Source organism: Paramisgurnus dabryanus, chromosome 1, assembly GCF_030506205.2.
Source record: "Paramisgurnus dabryanus chromosome 1, PD_genome_1.1, whole genome shotgun sequence".
NCBI lineage: Eukaryota > Metazoa > Chordata > Actinopteri > Cypriniformes > Cobitidae > Paramisgurnus > Paramisgurnus dabryanus.
In genome coordinates this window covers 28340521-28363855 of record NC_133337.1, presented here as the reverse complement: position 1 = coordinate 28363855, position 23335 = coordinate 28340521, and the positions used below count along the sequence as shown (strand labels likewise).

At 35.6% G+C, this 23335-nt stretch overlaps 1 long non-coding RNA gene and 1 pseudogene across 1 annotated transcript; both read left to right on the top strand.

Moving 5' to 3' along the window:
• Window positions 1–4436: 4436 nt before the first annotated feature.
• On the top strand, window positions 4437–22535 carry LOC135778975 (scavenger receptor cysteine-rich type 1 protein M130-like; annotated as a pseudogene).
• LOC141279828 (uncharacterized) lies at window positions 8477–10014 on the top strand. Its single transcript, XR_012336570.1, has 4 exons — window positions 8477–8574; window positions 9188–9242; window positions 9368–9430; window positions 9869–10014. It is a non-coding gene; the product is annotated as an uncharacterized lncRNA (long non-coding RNA).
• Window positions 22536–23335: the final 800 nt, after the last annotated feature.

Below are 23335 nucleotides of genomic sequence, written 5' to 3'. Positions count from 1 at the left end.
AAATAACATTTATAAGCAGCATTAATCACAGCTTGAGATTTATCCTTTATACTGCCATCATGTGGTCATGACTGAAACAACACCACACGATGCGTACACACAACACAATTTAATTATGTTGCTGTTTACATCCCTGCTAAAAAAAAACAATAGACACCATCACAGAAATTCTATTTGTTTTATTGGGAATTTTATTGGTTTTAATGGAATATGGCCCAAAACACACTACAGTGTATCTTTGTTGGTCTCTAATGGTATGTGGTTCTATGTATTGGTTCTAATGGAATATGGCCTAAAACACACTAGTGTAGTGTAAGTTGACCAGATTTTTAAAATGAAAACCGGGGACATTTCCTAGTTAAATGGTCAAAATATCATTAAAATCTCATTTGTTGTTCTATGAATTACAAAATGGGGACAACATGTATTTTGAAAGTTTACATTTATTTTTGTGGGTTCACAGCAAAAATGACTTACTTCTTACTTAATAGTATTTTTGTCGTATTTTCAGTTCAAATATCAAAAAAATCTTTAATCAAGATGCATTTTCTTGATAAGCAAAATCCCCTAAGAAAAATCTAGCTTTAAGAAAAAAAAAGTAAGTGAATTTGTGCTTAAAACATGCAAAAAAATTTGTGAACTTGAATTAAGTTGTGGTAGATTTTTTTTTTTTTTGCTTGTTTTAAGCACAAATTTGATATCTTGATCTAAAAATTAGACTTATATTCTTAGGTCATTTTGCCCATCAAGAAAATGAATCTCGACTTAAGAATTTTTTTATATTTCTACTGAAAACAAGAGCAAAATAGTAATAAGAAAGTCCTTTTTTGCAGTGTTTCTAATTCAATTAATTGAACAATTTCTGTATTCTAAAAATTTATTTTTTTCTGTTTTTTACAAGAGACATACCCCATCATCAAAAATGACTTCTAAGGTACTACTTCAGCTGATTTCATAACATTGTAAACGTGAAGAACCATAACTTTAACTGTTTTCATATATTATGATAACTTGATTGATGATAATGACACTTTCTCATGTGTCTCGTAGTAAATTCTTCATCGCGAAATCAGTGTCGTGCGCAAGTAATAAGTAGCTCGCGGCCCCCTCTGCTGGTGAAAATATTCATTACATGATTGCTCCGGTCTGGTACTACAAACGCTATGTTGATCGGGTTTTTCAGTGTATTTGCTGGTTGTTTGGACATGCTGTAAAACGGGGACATTTCCGGGGACAGCTTTAGTCGGGGACAGAACACCAAAAAACGGGACTGTCCCCGCAAAACGGGGACGTCTGGTCACCTTAGTGTAGTAGTGGTTTTAATGGTAAAAGCTAATGGTTCCTATGGTATTTTAATGGAAACCATTAGAATTTTCTGTAATGGTTTTATTGTTTTTTCAGCAGGGATAGTTGATTAATGTAAGACCTAATCAGATAGATAGATTGTATGAAGTCAATTGTACTTCATCATTGATATGGCGGTCCATCATATAATGTGAAATTAATGTGTTTCAGAAAGTAATGAAGAGGTACGGTTGATGATTATGGGTGTGACATACACTTAATCCAGGAGACGAGACGAGACATTGGGTTCAGGAGAACGAATATGAATGGGAAACTGAAATCAAATTATTTTTTTTATGTTTTAACTAATCTAGGACTGTCCCCAACAATTATTTTGCTAATTGATAATGAAGTAAATTGACATTTTTTTGTAATAAAAATAGACACAAGTCAGCCTAATAATAGTCTCGCGTAGCCAGACCTTCAATACTGAAGCCAACAGTTTGTGGGCGTGACGTCTGAGGCTGAGACTAGCCTAATAATGACGATTCAATAATAATTAGTTCAAATAAAGTATCAAAACCAAGTTACATAAAAGAACATAACATTAACAAACAAATTACATTTATATGTAGCCTATGTAAAAACAAGCATTATATTATAACAAATGCCGGCAGGGGGCAATAGTGGACTCGTCTCTCAGTTCTTTTCACTTTAACTATTTAGACGGAGAAACGCTTATTTCTTGCCAAACAACGTTTAAACCCATTTGAAACTTTAACATTTGTCCAATTCTTTGTAATGCATGCACTGTAAAAGGTTTAAACAGAAAGCTGCATCCTCCTGAGGTCACATACAGTATGCAGGCTGAATACGTCATCAAGGTTTATTTCAATTAACTGAGTGTAGCACCTCTCTGCTCTACTTAACTAGAATAAAAATGTATTGCTTTAAAATAAATGGAGGTGCCTCTATGATTTGGTTTAGGCCAGTTCTCGGTTCAGCATTGAGGGGGGAGTAAATTGACAAGGACAATGTGTAAGAGTGGAAGAAAAATGCAGTAATTTTATTACAGCAATAAATTATTTAAAATATTTCATTCTGATCTCAAAAGAGAGAACCATGTATGTAAGGTGTATATGTCAGTGTATGTGTGAAGGCTTATGTGTCCAAGGAACACAAGTTGATCCAAGGGTAGAGTTCAAGGAGTTTGGTTGTCCAGTGTGAAAAGGAAAACCAGTTCAATCGAAATCCAATGGGACTGACTCGCCATCCAGTGTTCCAGCTCAGTGTTCCAGCTCAATAAAAAAACCAATCTGCATGCAGCAGTTTGAGAATACTAATTAACATCATAAATTAAATATCATAAGACCTCTATAAATTACAATTCAACTACAGTTCAACAAGTTTTATTAACTTGCATCGCTCGTAATGAGAGAGAGAAAGTGCCATTCTCACTCACACACACACAGGCTAATGTGTGCCCACCTCTAAACATTCTAATATTAATGTCTCCTATCTCTTAAGGAGTTTGTAAGCATCTACAGTCATATATATCAAAAATCATGTTATTCAATATATTAATTAATAACTTCTATATTACTCAAAAACATAAAAACAATATTATCACAATAACAGTACAATAAAATAAAAGTAAATCTCCGATTGGTTTTTAATTAGTTAGTTCAGTTATCAGAGTAACATCATATTTCAACTCACCGGAGTTTGGGATAAAACAACAGAAGTCTTCTAGCCTCAACAATATGTAGACAAAATATGTACAAGGAATGGTAAGATGATTCAGATTTAGAAAAGTAGTTAGATTATATTACAAAAGTATCATTTTTCTTAATGTACCCATTGCAGGACTGAGATAGGCTGCTTTACTTGTGTATAAGCAGAACAATGAGACTTTTAAGGAGAGGTTTGTGAAAACCCTCCAAGTGCTTTTGCGCTACTTCTTTATCAGATCGGAAGTAACAAGTAACTAACTACTTGAGTATTTTTCTCATCTAATACTTTTTCACTCTTACTCAAGTAAATAATTAGATTTGATACTTTTACTTGTAGTGGAGTACATTTTTGTATAAGTACTTGTACTTTTACTTGAGTACAGATTTTGGGTACTCTACCCACCTCTGTTCATTATTAACCTGATGAGTTTATGAATTGTAAAAGGACCCATGAGAAGCAGATAATATTAGAGATTGATGAGTCACCTCGCACCATATTATTTTAGTAAACTGAGCCCCTGTGATTTCATCTGGATTTAAGAATTTGAGTTCAAACACAAGATCTGATGAACATTTTTAGTGCTGTAAGAGTGTGCAGTGTTGGGTTCAGCGAGAATAATTTCACTTCAACTTCAAGCTCAGGGAAATCAAACTGTTTATGAGTCAAAACATGAAGCACAGTAAAGATTCTTCATATAGTCACATGACAACATTTATTAATGATTTGATCGACAGTTCTTCCACCTAGTGGATAAATAAAGAATTACAATATTGAATGGGCAGAAATGCTGTTGCAAGGATTTTCAATGTACTGTAGATTTATTTTTGTTTTTATTAAAACTTTTGTGCTTATTTTTACATTTAGCAACAATTTTTTATACTGATGATAATTCATAGATAATTTATTTCATTATCATTAATAGTTTAATTTGTTAATTTTTAAAAGTAACAGAACTTGAAGTTAAAATGCCCACAGGAGATTTACTTGTAAATGTTTAATCAATTTCATGAAAGCATATCTGTTTGTATATGTGTTTGCCTGTATGTTAAAGTTTGAAGTTTGAAGTGATCATATAGTTTCCTGTACACAACAGGATTTGATGCTGAATAGATACTGAAGTGTTTCATTTATTTGATGTAAATTTATCTTCACTCTTGCAGGTGTTTGTCTCCTCTGAACATGGAGGGAGGAGCGTCGTTCATCAGAGCTGACATTCTGCTGATATATATGGAGAAAATCAAAAATATCTCTTCTGATTTGTCACTCAAGTTGTTTGATGATTTCCTTTCTTATTTCTAATAAGGTAACATAGAGCGTGATTGGTCTCTCTCTCTCTCTCTCTCTCTCTCTCTCTCTCTCTCTCTCTTTACATTGACTTCTCATTATTCTCTATCAGTCTGTGTGTACAGTAGAGGATTATGGAGATCTATCTCACACTCATTTTACTCTCCTCTGTAGTAATGATCATTACTGCTGGTAAGTACACACTTGGGTCTGAAACCAATTTATTACGACATTTAAATCATTCTCGTTTATTATTATTCATAAAGTACTGTTTTTTGAATCTGTTTCATATGTATCAGATTTGAATGTGAGGTTGGTGAATGGTGGCAGTCGTTGTGCTGGTAGAGTTGAGGTTCTTCATGATGGTCAGTGGGGAACAGTGTGTAGTGATTTGGGTTGGGATTTGACACATGTTGCAGTGGTGTGCAGAGAGCTGGACTGTGGTGAGGCTGTAGAGGCTTTGGGCATTACTAATTTTGGACCAGGATCAGGACCAATCTGGTTGGATGGTGTGGACTGTAATGGGTCAGAGTCATCATTGACGAACTGTGGATCAAGTGGATGGGGTGTTCATAACTGTCTGCATGATGAAGATGCTGGAGTCATCTGCTCAGGTGAGCTTCTCTAAGTATTGTCATGTTATTATATCACTAAAAATGTCCTTTAATCATACTGTCACATGGAGTACAAAGCTAATAATTTGAATGGTTATTATTATTACTGTTTTAGTTAAGAACATAGATTTCGGTAGTTTTGTGTTAAAATGCAAAATTTGGGCAATTTTTTTTATCATTACTAATATAAATTGAAGAAAATTAGATCTTACCAGATCTCTTATATAATCTGAAAAATATAATGTATTATTATTAATGTACTATAATGATTTAGGAAACATTTACGTAACTAGAATTTGTTATTTATGTTTCTGCATGATTTACCATTGTTTATGTGAATTCACAGATCACAAAGCTCCTAGACTTGTTAATGGACCTCATCAGTGCACTGGAAGAGTCGAAATGTATTTTGGAGGAAGATGGGGCACAGTGTGTGATGCTGTGTTTGATGATCAGGATGCCGAGGTTGTGTGTAGAGAGCTGAACTGTGGGGTTCCTGTACAGCTGTTGGGTGCAGATACTTTTGGTAAAGGAGAGGAGCAGGTGTGGACACAAGAGATTCAATGTAGAGGAAATGAATCCCAAATATACTTCTGTTCTCAACAATCTTCAAACAAGAACAACTGTTCACATGACAGTGATGTGGGATTGATTTGCTCTGGTTGAGTATACATATTTGATTTTCTTTTTAGGTGTATTAAATCAAATAAATAAATTAATTTAAATTGGCTCTACTTCCTTATGTTTTTTCTACTGTCATGCTCTTTATACAAATAGATATTTCTCTTTCCAGGTTACTCTGAGCTCAGACTGGTGAACGGCTCTGATATCTGCTCTGGTCGAGTTGAGCGTCAGTATTTCAGTAAATGGGGCTCAGTGTGTGATGAGTGCATGAATATGAGAGCTGCCAATGTCCTCTGTAGAGAGCTGAATTGTGGGATTGCTGTGTCTGTTGTGGGAGTGGACTGGTTTGGTGAGGGATCTGGTGAAATCTGGGCTGATGTGTTTGATTGTCAGGGGAATGAAACAAAACTCTCAGAATGTTCAATCTCTTCATGGAGTCGAGCTGAATCCTCTCATAAACAAGATGTTGGAGTCATTTGTTCTAGTGAGTGAACTTCACTCTGTCATTAACATGAAGTTACTGTAGTGTGATCGTAATCAATCTGAAAATGTCAAATCCTTTCTCCAGATTCCTCTCTGTCTCTTCATGATGGTCGAGTGAGGTTGTCTGGAGAGAGAGAGTGTGAGGGTGAGGTGGAAGTTTACATTCATCAGGTTTGGAGGAGAGTTCTGCTGGACTCCTGGAGTCTCACTGAATCCTCTGTGGTCTGCAGACAGCTGGGCTGTGGCTCTGTGCTGAACTTCACTAACTCCTCTTCATCCAGTGATGAACACAGTTATGAGTGTGTGTTGGGCTTCCAGTGCTCTGGGACTGAAGATCATCTGAGGAACTGCAGCTCTCCACAAACTCTCAACTGCAGCGCAACACAACAGCTGGCAATCACCTGCCACGGTCAGAATTATAATAATGTGACTGTAAATCTAGTGGTTCATGTGTATTTACTGTTTCTGTATCTGATCTCAGGTCAGCGGTCAATCAGGTTGGTGGGTTCAGGTGGAGATTGTGCAGGAAGGCTGGAGGTTTTTCACAAAGGCTCATGGGGTACAGTGTGTGATGACTCCTGGGATATTAAAGATGCTCATGTGGTGTGCAGACAGCTGCAGTGTGGAGTGGCTCTCAATAATCAGCCAGTACCAGCCTGGTTTGGTCCTGGTTCTGGACCCATATGGCTGGATGATGTGAACTGTGAGGGGAATGAGACGTCACTGTGGAGCTGCTCTTCACCGGTCTGGGGAGATCATGACTGTAAACACAAGGAGGATGTAGGAGTCGTGTGCTCAGGTACACAGAAAGTTACAAGGATGTGGATGGCTGTTGTTTAATACAATTTCAACTATGAATAGATTTCTTTAACATAAAATAAGTTTATGCTTACCTCTATGCAGTTAAAAATGCTGAAAATTATTTACTTTTGTACTTGTGTATTTTGAGAGCTGATGTTGATTTAAATTATTCTTTTCAATCTAGAGTTTAAAGAGCTCAGGTTAACTGAAGGTTGTGAAGGGAATGTGGAGGTTTTCTACAATGGATCCTGGGGTAATGTTTGCTGGAATCAGATGAACAGAGACACAGCGAGTCTGATCTGTCAAGAGCTGAACTGTGGAAGATCTGGCAGTCTGTCTTATTCAACACCAAGAGTGACATCAGCTTATAACTGGTTGGATAATGTTAAATGTCGACCACATGACTCAAATCTGTGGCAGTGTTCAACTTCACCATGGGGAAAGAATTTTTGTGGTAGAAATGAAGTGGCTCATATCACCTGCACTGGTAAGATGACATTTTTAATTTAAGATGAATCAGCTGTACACATGACATGTCATGTTTCTAATAATTTTCCTGTGTAATATATTGAATAAAAATATAAATGGTTTGTGAGAACCCAAGCTAAAATTAGATACTGATCGATTTAGTGAATGTGATTTCTTAATGTTCTGTTTATATAATTAATTAAAAACATTTTCTCATGTTATGATCTCAGAAGAGGAGATTGACAAATCACCTCAGAGTCATCTGTCATGTTCTACCTCACCATCTCCTTATCAAAAACAATGTTCAAGTATGTTTATGAGAAAATAAACAGGTTTCAATATTGCTATACACATAACTTTGTTCAATACATAAAATAACTTTTAGATATTAATTTATATTCCACATTTAAATCACGGTTTGTGTTTCAGTGTTTTGTTGTAAATGTTGTTTGTGTGTGATGTAGATCATCTTCCTCTCAGACTGAGTGGAGGGAAGGGTTTTTGTTCGGGGAGACTGGAGGTTTATCATAACTCTGTGTGGGGTTCAGTCTGTGATGATCTGTGGGACATCAGAGATGCTCAGGTGGTCTGCAGGCAGCTGGGTTGTGGAGCAGCATTGAGTGCTGATGGGAATGAAGCGTTTGGTGCTGGTGAAGGTGTTGTGTGGATGAACAGAGTCGAGTGCAGAGGGACTGAGATTCACCTGTGGGACTGTCCTCATGTCCTGAAAAAACACACTGACTGCTCACACAAAGAACAAGTTAGACTCATCTGTGCAGGTGAGATGAAAACAATGAGATAAATGCATTTCAATTAAAGCAATTACTTTAATTTGTTTTTTTTTATTTTACAGACTTGTCAGTGTCTACAACTCCTGCCACAACAACAACATCAGCTTCTCCTTCAGTTTCTCAGACAAACAGGAGATCAGTGACTCCTCCACAAACTCCTCCTCTCTTCAATCCTCCAGTGGTTGTGATTGTTCTGGGAGTTTTGCTCTTACTGCTCTTAGTGCCGCTGCTGATACTGATTCAACACAACAGAGAGATGAGGAGAGGTACAGAGATCCACACATCACATACAAGTACACATCTGACATATTGAACTACATCAGACATCAATCTTACTACAGTCTTGTTCAGTGTATCATCAGTCATGTGTTGTGTTTGTGTGTCTACACTCACAGCTCTCTCTAAGAGGAGACACAGGACTCAGACTGAGGCAGTTTATGAAGAGATTGATCACAGACACACAAACACACACAAACACTTCACTCAGAGAGGTGAGACTTCTGTCTTATTCAATCAAATCAGATGTAGAAATATTAAAGTCAGTCTGATGTTTGTGAGTTGAGCTGATGTTCGTCTATTATTAGTCCTGTTAAACCTCCGGCTTCAAACCACACAATTCCTCCACAGAGCTGCAGGTGTGTGTGTGTGTGTGTGTGTGTGTGTGTGTGTGTGTGTGTGTGTGTGTGTGTGTTTGTGTGTGTGTGTGTGTGTGTGTGTGTGATTATTTTTGGAGGTTAATGGGGAGGGGGGTTCATATGCTTGTAAGTTTATATGCAGGTGTGTGTGCGCTTCTTCCTGTCTGTTTGTCTTGAATCCGGTGAGAGATGAGTTCATGTCAGGATACAGGTGTGTGTTTGCAGAATAAAGTTAACTTGTATTTGTAATGTCTAAATAATTAATAAAATTAAAAAATAAACTACTTTTATTTGAGGGTTAAGGTGATAGGAAACATCATTAGCTCAATACAGGAACGATGAGAGTCTAGAGGAAAAAAATACTACAATTATCAGTAGGAAACTATGAGTCTGATGCTCTTATATTTGAGGCTAAGGAATACAAGGTTTTTGGTTTAACATTATGTTTTTATCTTTATTGTATATGTAGTGGGGATGCTAGATGATTATGATGATGTCGTCATTATTGAACAGAGCTGTAACAGGTGAGTTGCACAGAGCTTTTATTATCACATTTATTAGAAACGAGTACAGTGTGAAATAGTCTCTTAAAAAGACAGGGGTCTGTTAAATGAGATGTATAACAGATTTTTATTTTTCTGTGTTTCAGAGGAAGTTCATGAGGAGTATGATGATGTGAAGAATATCAGTGCAGATGTGAGAGACATGTTTGGTAGGTTGTTGTAATTTTCTTTGTTCTGGTTATAAATAGATTAATTGATGACAGGCGTTGAATTATTCGAAAATATTCGCTTATACCACAGTTACCACAGAAATTGTTCTAGTGGTTATTTTAAGACATTTGAAAGGTTAGATGTAATCAACATTTCTTAACCAATCAAATAAATTTTAACAGCCCCATGCTATAACAAATTTTTTTTAATTGATTAAAGGCATCATAAATTGGAGGTAAACAAACAAATAGTAACAAGCAACTACAAATATGTTTTAAAGATTAAAAAGTTCATAAAATCTTGGTTTTGAAAGTATGAAGCATTTATAATTGTTTATATGTACTGTATGTGTTGGCATTGTCCTAAGATACTGCATATATTTTGTTGATTTAAATGAACTTTTGTTTACACAATTTAAAATTTTGTTTTAATAACAGAAAGGAGGAGGAATCAACCAGAGATGGAGGTTCAATTCCATAAGCACAACCAATGATTCTGTTCATTAAATTATATTACAGTTATTGATCCTTCATGAAGCTTGAGTTTCTTTTAGTTTTCGTATATTGCTAAAATACTTCACATAGTACAGCAGAAATTTCAATTTAAATCTTCTGGTCTTGTAATATCATTTCATTTTTACCTTCCTTCTGTGACAGATTTGGTGTTTGGCTTGTTTCTTGTTAAAATAATACTCTTATAACAAACTACCAAATAAACTAATAATATAATTCACTTATGTAAATATTATTTTACAAATAGATAAAATCGTAAAATAATGCACACTGTTGAGAGTTTGAAAGAGATCTGAGTTTAAAAATCTCAAACATTTTATAGATGTGAGTAAATATATCTACTCTGACTTTTATTGTCAAGGTTGTGTAATAAAATACTGATAAATAATGTGATCTAGTACAACTAATTTATCAGTGACCAGCTGAAAAGGCAGCAACATTGTGTTCGTGTGTCTTTGGGATATTACAACCTCTAAAAATTGTGCTTTTTTAAATAAATTCTTAAAATTTTCTTTGTTATAATGTCATGATACAAGACAAATACAAATTATAAAATATTATAACTATTGATATTATTATTGTAAAATAAATATTATTAATGTTATTTTATTTTCGGTCTTTTATTGGTAACAGTTTAAAATACGGTTGCATTTATTATAGTGCCTTAGCATGAACTACCAGTGTTGCCATAATTAAATTAAATCTAAAATGATTAAAACATATTCAAAACACTGTATGGTTGTAGTTAACATTAGAAATACATATTCTGTTGATAACATGATGAACGAACAATGAGCAATATAATTTTTCAGCATTTATTAATCTTTGTTAATGTTAGTTAATGCCAATGCAGTTATTCATGTTAGTTCATTGTTCATTAAAAAATAACATGATCTAATAATAATAAATGCTGTTGAAGTATTCATGTTAGCTAATGCATTTATTAATGTAAAATGCATCCTTACTGTAAAGTTATATCCTATGATTTGTGTTATATCAAACTTTCTATTAAGACATTATATTACCATAACAAAATCATAATTCTAATACCTTATGTAAATTTTGCCATGGTATAATTTATAGGCCTATTACAGCCATCATCTGGATGAATTATGTGTTGGTCTATATATAATTTTTTTCACTTTTGAAACCAAGAAAATGTGTTAAATATGAATAAAATGACTATTAAAATGAAACTTGGGACATTGAAATTGATTTTATTCATACCACAGAAAAGAGTGGATGGTACTAAAAGCTGATTATATTAATCCTATGAAAAATTGTGACTTCTATGATGAAATATCTATTTGTGAAACACAGTAAACTCCAGAATGATTGGTTTTGAGATTATGGCCCAATGGAGGATTCAAATTAATACGCAAGTGATCAGCCCCTGCCTCGTGTACTGCACATTAAGAGAGCATTAAAAAAATTAAACATACTAAATAAAAAATATTTTATTAATAATTGTCTTTACAGTTATATACAAATATAAAAAAATATAATAACTGTTTGCATAATCAACTAGGTGTAATTAAATACTGTGAACCCAAAGCATCAGTCGTTTTTTATATATAAATCTGCAGGTGCAGGTCTTTGAGGCTCTAAATAAGCTGGAATGTTTCTTGCACCACAGTTTCTGTAGGTTGTTTTATTTCATCTGTCTCACCCCAGTTTAATGTTCATATGAGGTAAAGGAGTCGTCGTGTTTCTCAGTGCTGACGTACTTTAATAAATATGGTAAGAATGAAAAATGTGTCCTGTGATTTGTCGCTGAAGCTCTTTGTTGATTTCCTCTCTTCTCTCTAATAAGGTAAAAGAGTCTTTGATTGGTTTGGTGGTTGTGTAGCATCTCTACATCTCTACAGGCAGCTGTGAGGAGCTTTCAGTCTTGAGTTGAAGAGCTGAAGAAGATGAAGAGCTGTCTAACTTTCATTCTTCTCTTCTTTATAGACAGGGTCTCCACAGCTGGTACGTTTGTAAACAATCAAGATGTATACATGTTCATGTTACAGTATAGCATTTATGATTCCACTTTAATGTTTGCATTGATATAAATGTTTTGTCTGATTTAATTGTGAGTTTTTTTCTAATCTGTTATTGTCTTCTGTCATTATTTACATTCATCTTGTTTTCAGGAAGACTGAGGCTAGCAGGTGGCAGTAATTCTTGTGCTGGTAGGGTGGAGACTTTTTATAGAGGAAAATGGGGAACAGTGTGTAATGATTATTGGGATTTATCATCCGCATCAGTGTTGTGTAGACAGCTGGGCTGTGATGGTAATCCAGATACAGTACGTTATGCTTACTTTGGACCAGGATCAGGAAAAATTTTGAACGATAAAATTGTCTGTAGTGGATCAGAATCCTCAGTACTGGAATGCAAAAGAACTTCGATTCCTCAACATAATTGTACTCACAGAGAAGATATTGGAGTTATCTGCACAGGTATTGTTATTTGTATGACTTGTTTTTACAATATTAACTGTCTGTGTAGACTGCAAAACATAATAATAATATTTGTTAAGAATATTGATTGTTTTGTACTTGTGATTATTAATCAACAATTATTGACAACACTTGCGAAAACACATTCTGTACAGTATGTGAATATCTTGTTTTACATACATTTAACAAAATTATCCTGTAATTTTAGCTATCAGGTTGGTTGGAGGTTCTCGCTGTTCTGGGAGATTAGAGATACCTCGTGGGAACATCTGGATGTCAGTGTGTGATGCTGTGTTTGATGATCAGGATGCAGAGGTTGTGTGTAGAGAGATGGGCTGTGGACCTCCTGTACAGCTGTTGGGTGCAGATACTTTTGGTAAAGGAGAGGGGCAGGTGTGGACACAAGAGATTCAATGTAGAGGAGATGAATATCAGTTTGATCTTTGTCCAACATCAGCCTCTCGCATCAACTGCTCCCATGAAAATGATGTTGGCATTGTATGTGCTGGTAGGTGAACATCAAGGGGCGGTTTTCTGGACAGGGATTAGCTTAAACCAGGACTAGGCCTTAGTTTAATTAGGAAATATAACTAGTTTTAACAAACATGCCTTACTACAAACATTACTTGTGTGCATTTCGAGGCAAAACAAAGCGTACTGATGTATTTTAAGATATGTCAGTGCAAGTTGTTTTCAGTTTGGACAGCTCTTAAAATTTAAGAGCTGTCCAAAGTTTTTAGTCTAGGACTAGTCTAATCCCTGTCTGGAAAACCGCGCCATAAATACTTTGACTTAAATGGTAAATTGTTAATGTACAGTTTAATTTGTTTGCAGTTGAAACAATGAATTACAGCATTTATTAATTTAGAAACAACAAGTATGAAGCAGAAGGTCCATAAACCATGTTACAGTTTTTTCTCACGCTCCCTTATTCAATCTAAAAATATACTTGCTGTTACTACTCGTTAGAATTCTCTATTTAAAAAAATTCTTGATTGGAGTAAAATTTGGATGACACCACATTATTATTGCATAAAATTTGCATCAGGTTTACCCAGTTAGGTCACTTGTGGTACAGCGTTTTAAAGTGAATATAGAAGATATTTGTGTTTTTTTGTAAAATTTCCCCTGAGACTATTTATCATTCATTTTGAGAGTGTCCCAAAACCCTTTTCTTTTTTTTGGAAAAAGCTCAGTATTACTTACAAAGAAAAGTTATGAAGCCTTTTAACTTTGAAGAAATTGATGTTATGCTAAAATGTTTTTCATTTGATGGTGATAATATTATTCTGTTTATGCTTGATTTAATTATTATAATTGCCCGTTATCTAATTTAAAATAGATATTAAAATATATTTAGAGACAATATCCAAAAGCAATAACTTGAAAGCAAGAAATACTATACGGTTGTTTAAGAGATACATTTTTTTCACGTAAATCACTTTTCCTTTTTTATTTAATTTTTTTATTTCTCTTCCTCCCTTGTTTTTTTCATATTACCCCTGACATATATGGTTATATGTACTCTTGCTTTCAAACTATATTGTGTTATTGTTAACAAAAATGTTTAAATAAAAACAAAGACAGTAAAGGAAAAAACAATATCACTAGTTTACAAATCAAATTACATATTTATAGGCAACAACCCACTGCATGCAGTGAAATAAAAAAATGGAAGAATGAATTAAAAAATTAAAAAGCTAAGAAAATTAATACAGTACATTTTAATAAAGTTGTTTAATAGTACATCTTAAACATTTATCTAAAAAAAATACTGAGATAGAAAATGCTGTACAGGTATTTATTTGTAATTATTTTGTTACTTCATTGCATTAAGTAAGGAATAATTGACGACGGGCCATTGAATTATAAGAAAATAATGCACACCCGTCGTGCCGTTACACCACGGGTGTGCATTATTTTCAAATAATTCAAAGGACCGGAGTCAATTATTCCTCTTATACCACGGTTACCAAAAACATTGCTCTGGTGCCTATTTTAAGATATTTGAAAAGTTAGGTGTGCAGTTTACAGAAAAATAATCAACACCCATAGAACATTTCTTAGCCAATCAGAATGCAGCATTCAACAGACCCGTGGTATAATTAATAATAACATATTGTGACATTTTACAACATGAATAAATCATAAATCCGACTTTAATTTTTACATTTCTTTTGATCATCTGTACTCTGTCTTTCAGACACACTGAGATTAGTTGGTGGTGGCAGTCGTTGTTCTGGTAGAGTTGAGGTTCTTCTTGATGGTCAGTGGGGAACAGTGAATCATGATGATTGGGATCTGAGAGATGCTGCAGTGGTGTGTAGAGAGGTGGACTGTGGAGAGGCTGTAGATGCACCAACACATGCCCAATTCGGAGAAGGAAAAGGGCCAATCTGGATTAATAATGTACACTGTACTGAACAAGAGTCTGGCCTGAGGCACTGCGAAACAAATGGATGGCGGAAACAGGATGGTAAACATATTAATGATGCTGGAGTCATCTGCTCGGGTAAGTACATTTATGCTTTACATAGAACTTAAAATTATACTATAAATACAAAACCTTCCTCCATATTCTTTTTCACTTTTATAAGTTTTCAAATAAGACAATGGGCCCTATCATACACCTGGCGCAATGCGCAGCGCAAGTGTCTTTTGCTAGTTTCAATACGGCACAATTCTCATTTTCACGTTTAGCGCCACGTTTTTTTTAAATAGCAAATGCATTTGTGCCCAATTTTGCGCCCATAGGCGTTCTGATCTAAAAACGAGGTGTGTTCAGGCACATTGTTGGCGCATTGCTATTTTGAGGCAACCAAAATAGACTACGCCATTGACCAACTAAAACCTGGTATAAAGTCTAAAGTCAATGGCGCAATATTGTTTTTGTTATTTAATGAGCGCAATATGCCCCTACAAACGGGACAACAATGCGCGTTTGCTTAACACACACATGCGCAGCAGCACACAAATGTTTTTAAATATGAAAAATGAAATTCATTTTCTTGAAATTACACAGTGATGTACACGTTTTTATATCCTTGTCACGATTTGTAAATTCTTTATCTTCTGTTTGTTACAAATGAAGTATTTTTAGATAAACCTTTTCTTCCATATTTGTAAATTATTGTTTGAGATTACACTGATCTTGTGGGGGATGAGAGAAGAGACTCCCTGAACAACCCTTTTAGACTGTGTGCTTGGCGCAATGCCATTTTTCCGGTCGGTCGATAAATTTGCAAAAGTGAATTCGGATACGCCTGTTTACCGTATTTTCCGGATTATAAGTCGCTCCAGAGTGATAAGTCGCATCAGTCAAAAATGCTTTTTGAAGAGGAAAAAACATATATAAGTCGCACTAGACTATAAGTCGCACTAGACTATACGTCGCGTTTATTTAGAAAATGATTTCACAAAATCCAAGCCGAAGAACAGACATTTAATCTGAAAAGGCAAATTATTTGACTAAACAATGGCACAGAAGGCTGAAGAGGAGTCCGTACATGTTTACGTAATATTACCATTTATTCACCAAACAGAATAGCATATTGAACATACCTGAGTGGCTGAATAGGCTCAATTAACACGACAAGCCAAATCAAGTTCAAAAAGGTCTCAAACTCATTCCACATCACTGAATCCATTAAATTACATAAATACAAGAGCAGCATAGAGTGGACTCTCACGGCTGTAGACGTTAATGGTTTCTCTTAATTCATATGAAATAATTTTGACACATAAATCGCACCTGACTAGAAGTTCCAGGACCAGCCAAACTATGAAAAAAGTGCGACGTATAGTCTGGAAAATACGGTAGACTGTGCGCAGTGCGCTTTAGACAATACACTTAGACCATTAAAATAGGGCCCATAATATCATTTCTGGGGGTTATCTATTAAAACAACAAGCAATTTTTTTTTATTGTACAAAGCTACGTGAAAATTCCTCTTTTAATTTAAGCAATCAGGCTGGTTGGAGGTTCTCGCTGTTCTGGGAGAGTTGAGATGCATCGAGGAAACACCTGGATGTCAGTGTGTGATGCTGTGTTTGATGATCAGGATGCAGAGGTTGTGTGTAGAGAGATGAACTGTGGGGTTCCTGTACAGCTGCTGGGTGCAGATACTTTTGGTAAAGGAGAGGGGCAGGTGTGGACACAAGAGATTCAATGTAGAGGAGATGAATCTCACATTCGATCATGTTCATATGCTTCACATAAAGTAACCTGCTCTCATGACAATGATGTGGGACTCACATGTTCTGGTAAATATCAATACTGAACCAATAAAGATGCCTAATATTTGTTTAAGCAGTACCGTCCTTTGAGAATATTGGTATGTATTTTTAACTATTTCACTAACCTCTGAGATCTTTGTCCAGGTTACTCTGAGCTCAGACTGATGAACGGCTCTGATATCTGCTCTGGTCGAGTTGAGCGTCAGTATTTCAGTAAATGGGGCTCAGTGTGTGATGAGTGCATGAATATGAGAGCTGCCAATGTTCTCTGTAGAGAGCTGAATTGTGGGATTGCTGTGTCTGTTGTGGGAGTGGACTGGTTTGGAGAGGGATCTGGTGAAATCTGGGCTGATGTGTTTGATTGTCAGGGGAATGAAACAAAACTCTCAGAATGTTCAATCTCTTCATGGAGTCGAGCTGAATCCTCTCATAAACAAGATGTTGGAGTCATTTGTTCTAGTGAGTGAACTTCACTCTGTCATTAACATGAAGTTACTGTAGTGTGATCGTAATCAATCTGAAAATGTCAAATCCTTTCTCCAGATTCCTCTCTGTCTCTTCATGATGGTCGAGTGAGGTTGTCTGGAGAGAGAGAGTGTGAGGGTGAGGTGGAAGTTTACATTCATCAGGTTTGGAGGAGAGTTCTGCTGGACTCCTGGAGTCTCACTGAATCCTCGGTGGTCTGCAGACAGCTGGGCTGTGGCTCTGTGCTGAACTTCACTAACTACTCTTCATCCAGTGATGAACACAGTTATGAGTGTGTGATGGGCTTCCAGTGCTCTGGGACTGAAGATCATCTGAGGAACTGCAGATCTCCACAAACTCTCAACTGCAGCGCAACACAACAGCTGACAATCACCTGCCTTGGTCAGAATTACAATATCTGTCCAGATGATTAATTAAAATGGGTTTACATAGTCTGTAGTTAACTCTTTTTCTGATCTTAGGTCAGAAGTCCATCAGGTTGGTGGGTTCTGGTGGAGATTGTGCAGGAAGGCTGGAGGTTTTTCACAAAGGCTCATGGGGTACAGTGTGTGATGACTCCTGGGATATTAAAGATGCTCATGTGGTGTGCAGACAGCTGCAGTGTGGAGTGGCTCTCAGTAATCAGCCAGTACCAGCCTGGTTTGGTCCTGGTTCTGGACTCATATGGCTGGATGATGTGAACTGTGAGGGGAATGAGACGTCACTGTGGAGCTGCTCTTCACGGGTCTGGGGAGATCATGACTGTAAACACAAGGAGGATGTAGGAGTCGTGTGCTCGGGTGAGTATTATCATGACATGAATGTATTGTAAAGATAATTATATTTCCACATCATATGTAGCTTATATCACAGAACTGCAGTTATTTATGCAGTATATGTTAAACAGTATTAACATGGTTTTTTGAGTTTAGTACCTGAATTTTAAGAAGGGGATTAAATCCAAATATCTTTCAATCTAGAGTTTAAAGAGCTCAGGTTAACTGAAGGCTGTGAAGGGAATGTGGAGGTTTTCTACAATGGATCCTGGGGTAATGTTTGCTACAATCAGATGAACAGAGACACAGCGAGTCTGATCTGTCAAGAGCTGAACTGTGGAAGATCTGCCAGTGAACCCAATTATTCAGATGCACTGAGGTCTCAGAATTGGTTGGATTACTTTAAATGTCGATCACATGACTTCACTTTATGGCAGTGTCCATCTTCACCCTGGGGACAGAATGACTGTGGTCTAAATAAGGTTGTTAAAATCACCTGTTCAAGTAAGAGAGCACTTTCTGTACCAGATTTAGATTGATATTTCTGGAAAAAAACTGAACCACATGAATTAGTGAAATGATCATTAACTGACAGATGTTGACCATCATGGTGTTGTCTTTAGTGTTGTTTTAACATTTTTCAGTTTCAGAGGAAAAGACCCTTCAGAGTCATCTGCCATGCTTTACCTCACCATCTCCTTACCTGAGACAATGTTCAAGTATGTATGATAATAAACAAGTTCAAATGATTATTACTAAACTTTTCCCATTCATTACTAATCGTAAATATATATTTTATCTGTGTATTTCACATTTAAATCTCAGTTTGTGTTTTAGTGTGTTGTTGAAAATGTTGTTTGATGTGTGTGATGTAGATCATCTTCCTCTCAGACTCAGAGGAGGGAAGGGTTTGTGTTCGGGGAGACTGGAGGTTTATCATAACTCTGTGTGGGGTTCAGTCTGTGATGATCTGTGGGACATCAGAGATGCTCAGGTGGTCTGCAGGCAGCTGGGTTGTGGAGCAGCATTGAGTGTTGATGTGAATGAAGCGTTTGGTGCTGGTGAAGGTGTTGTGTGGATGAACAGAGTCGAGTGCAGAGGGACTGAGATTCACCTGTGGGACTGTCCTCATGTCCTGAAAAATCACACTGACTGCTCACACAAAGAACAAGTTAGACTCATCTGTGCAGGTGAGAGGAAAACACAGAGAGATTAATTCATTATCATTTCAGCAGTTTCTTTAATATCTGTGTGTTTTTTATTTTACAGACTTTTCAGTGTCTACAACTCCTGCCACAACAACAACATCAGCTTCTCCTTCAGTTTCTCAGACAAACAGGAGATCAGTGACTCCTCCACAAACTCCTCCTCTCTTCAATCCTCCAGTGGTTGTGATTGTACTGGGAGTTTTGCTCTTACTGCTCTTAGTGCCACTGCTGATACTGATTCAACACAACAGAGAGATGAGGAGAGGTACAGAGATCCACACATCACATACAAGTACACATCTGACATATTGAACTACATCAACATCAATCTTACTACAGTCTTGTTCAGTGTATCATCAGTCATGTGTTGTGTTTGTGTGTCTACACTCACAGCTCTCTCTAAGAGGAGACACAGGACTCAGACTGAGGCAGTTTATGAAGAGATTGATCACAGACACACAAACACACACAAACACTTCACTCAGAGAGGTGAGACTTCTGTCTTATTCAATCAAATCAGATGTAGAAATATTAAAGTCAGTCTGATGTTTGTGAGTTGAGCTGATGTTCGTCTATTATTAGTCCTGTTAAACCTCCGGCTTCAAACCACAGAGTTGCAGGTGCATCTTTACAGATGTGTGAGAGTGAGATTATTTTTGGAGGTTAATACAGTAGTGGATTATAAGGTGCAGCAGTGTGAGGATGTCTGTGTGTGTGTTTGCAGACCTCCGTTAGTGTATATATATAAATTATATCACACAAGCAATCTCAGAAGAAACTGCAGGAGTTTAAATAAAATATTTGATATAGAGAAATGAATGTTCAGTAAACAACTTGACTCTTCTGCTTCACTTTAACAGGTAGTCTCATCTCTGAGGAACAGCATTCTGGATATGAAGATGCTGATGAAACAGGTTAGAGGACTGAATTTAAAATTTAAAACAAGAAAAATTAGCAAAAACATTTACAAAATTAAAATTTGTTACAAAATTAATACATACACTGTATAATACAAGTATTGAAGATGTCACCAATTGTTTTACTAAATATATTTCTAAAGGTGTTATTGTCATGAAAGTTTCACCAGATGTTTGGTAACATGCAATCCACACATGCAAAGAAATCAAACTATAGATGTCCATAAATGAAGTTATGTGTAATAATGTAAAATGACACAGGGAAAAATATTGGACCCCTGAAGAAAAGGAGGTGTAATGGCACGGAAAGCCAAGACAGTCAGTAATAAAAAAGCAATCCTGCAGCTTGTCAGTGCAAATAATAACAGCTGGTTCAGTCTCAGGTGTCATTCAAGAAACATCTCATGATGGGTAAACACTGATCCAAACACACAGACAGAAAGAAAATAAAGCTGCTTGAACATCCCAGCAATTCACTTGACTTCAATCTATTTAAAAATCTGTGGAAAGAATTACAGGTCAGAGTTCATAGACGAAGCCACATAACCACACCGAGTGTTTATGTGGAAGAATGAAAGAGTTAAAATCACACCAGAGCAATGCATGCAACTATGTTTTCTATTTAGGAGGCATCTTAAGTGGTCAATACCAACAAACTCTTTTGTACAAAGCATTAAATAACATTTCAGTAAGCGTGTTCATTACTTTTTCCCTGTGTCATTTACATGATTAAACATAACTTCATTTATGGACATCTATGGTTTGATTTCTTTGCATGTGTGGAATGCATGGTCATTACAAACGTCAAAATGTTCATGTCAATAGCACCTTTAGAAATATATTTACTGCAAAACGGTGTTTAATACTTATTTTACCTGCTGTATACACTAAAGTGAAATGAATAAATGCTGAAATGCTGCATACTGTAGTACTCAAATGAATCACATGCTCATTTTTTCCCCATAAAAGTTTATGACAATGATGTCCCCATTGGCAGCGGCATACAAGGTCAGTAATCTTGTTAGTTAATATAACGCAATTTCATTGCTGTTTAATTAAAAACATATGGACCTGTAAGATGAAGTTTACATTATGTTTTGAAGCAGAACAGAACATCACACCTGAATACAATAATGATGTCATCACTGATGGACTAACAGCAGATCGTCAGACAGGTAGTCGAAAGTTTAGGGTTTAGTAACAGTGTAAAGTGTGAAATATTAAGATATTTAAGCCTAAATAAAAAGGGAAAATAAGATACTTCATAGTTTGTTTGCGTTTTTGATGTGATGCTGAGTTTAAAGTTATACATATGATGACACACCTGGACTGTCCGAAATAACCCCCATCCACTACCTTATTATACTTAACTATTGTAGTCCACTTGAAGGAGTGAATTAAAATAAGAGAGAGAAAATTAAGTGCTACAAGCACCAAATTCTGCCAAGACGATGACTTTATTATAGTGCATCATAGGACTGAATCTGGGTACTCGATAATGTCCACTATGAACTTTAACACAACTTTCATCAAATAGTTCACTATATATCTATATCTCTATCAATATCCATCCATCCATCCATCCATAGTACCTTGCAAAAGTCTTAGGCCACCACTACCAGACTTGTTGTTGTACATAAAATAAAAAGAAATATGTACAAAAATTTTCAGGACTAAATGTCTAAGTTAGGCATAGTCAGTGTTTAGTGTGACCGGCACTAAACACATCTTGAGCGTGTTTGAATGAAGTAAAAAGACACATTTCTTTAAACTTAGGATTTAATTTTATTTAGGTTTAAGAGTGCTATTGCTCAAGTGGAAGAGGAGTTTACCATAAAAAATTGACACATCAGTTTACATTTTTATACAGTTTTTAATACTATATACACATTTCCTGTATTTTCTGGATGTATTTTAATTAAGAGGTTGAGAAACAATTATATATGATCACTATAACATTGCAAAAACAACAAATCTAATTCTGGCATGGTGGCCTAAGACTTTTGCACAGTTCTATATATATATATATATATATGGCTATAAGGGTATGGGGGCAAATTTCAAACACAGCCGTTGTAGATATGACAATATCATTGCAGAAGAATAAAGGTTTAACTTCTTTAAGTTCTTATTTTCTCATCTCTTTTAAAAACCTCTTTTTAAAATCCATTTACATTCATGCTTATTAAAGATTATTTTATTTTTTGTTATGTTTATGGTCTTATATTTTTACATGTGTTTAGTGGACGTGCCTAAGAATTATGATGATGTCATCATTATTAGACAGAACATTCAAGATATAAATGGTGAGTTGTACTGTAATCACTGTGCTTATGTTTTTATTACTATTGAACTGCATTTAAACCAAAAGACTTCTCATGGTTTATCAAGTGTCATCAGTCTGAGACAGCGATAAGGGAAAGAGATGATGTCATGAGACAAAGGCGCATTAAAAAGTATATTGTGATATATTTGTTTTGTCTTGCTTTCATCTAGGCATCAAAGGGAAGGTCAGGAAAAAATGTGACATTAAAGTGAAGTAAAGACCTGTTTTAACTTTTACATCTTGATTACAACAGTAATGAATTTGCTTTTGTTTTTAACAGACTATGGGAATATAAGAGTGGAGATTAATACAGAGAGACGTTCTGTGTGACCACAGCCACCACCATTTTCATCAAATTCATATCAAGTGATATATCAATTTAAGTGATTTGATATTGCTACTAAATCTTCAGTGCCTTGTTTTTACTACCATATCAAATGCTCGGTTACCAAGAATAACTAGTATATCAGCTTATAATGTATTTTACTCCGTGTATTATATTACACTCTAAAAATGTCTGGGTTATTTTTGACCCATAATGTGTAAATATTGGGCAGAACACGTGCTGGGTTATTATACCCTATGGTTGCATAACAACAACCCAACATTGGGTCATTTTTACCCAGCACGTGTTCTGTTCAATATTTACCCATTGTGGGTCAAAAATAACCCAGCCATTTATAGAGTGTATAATACATTTTAATCTTGATTATATCGGCTTATAATACATTTAAATTTTCTGTGTATCAGCTTATTGTTTTGAGTGCTCTTTGATCTAATAAACAAACCAAATATTAATTATTTCATTTTTTGTTTTATTTACAACAAATATTAATAAAGTGATCTGCAACCACTCCACACCCATCAAATGTCACAGTTTTGTGAATTATGGTACATTTCAACCAAAATTGAAAAAGATCAAGGGGCGGTTTTCCGGACAAGGTTTAGACTAATCCTAGACTAAAATAAATGTAAGAGCTGTCCAAACTGAAAACAACTTGCACTGACATATCTTTA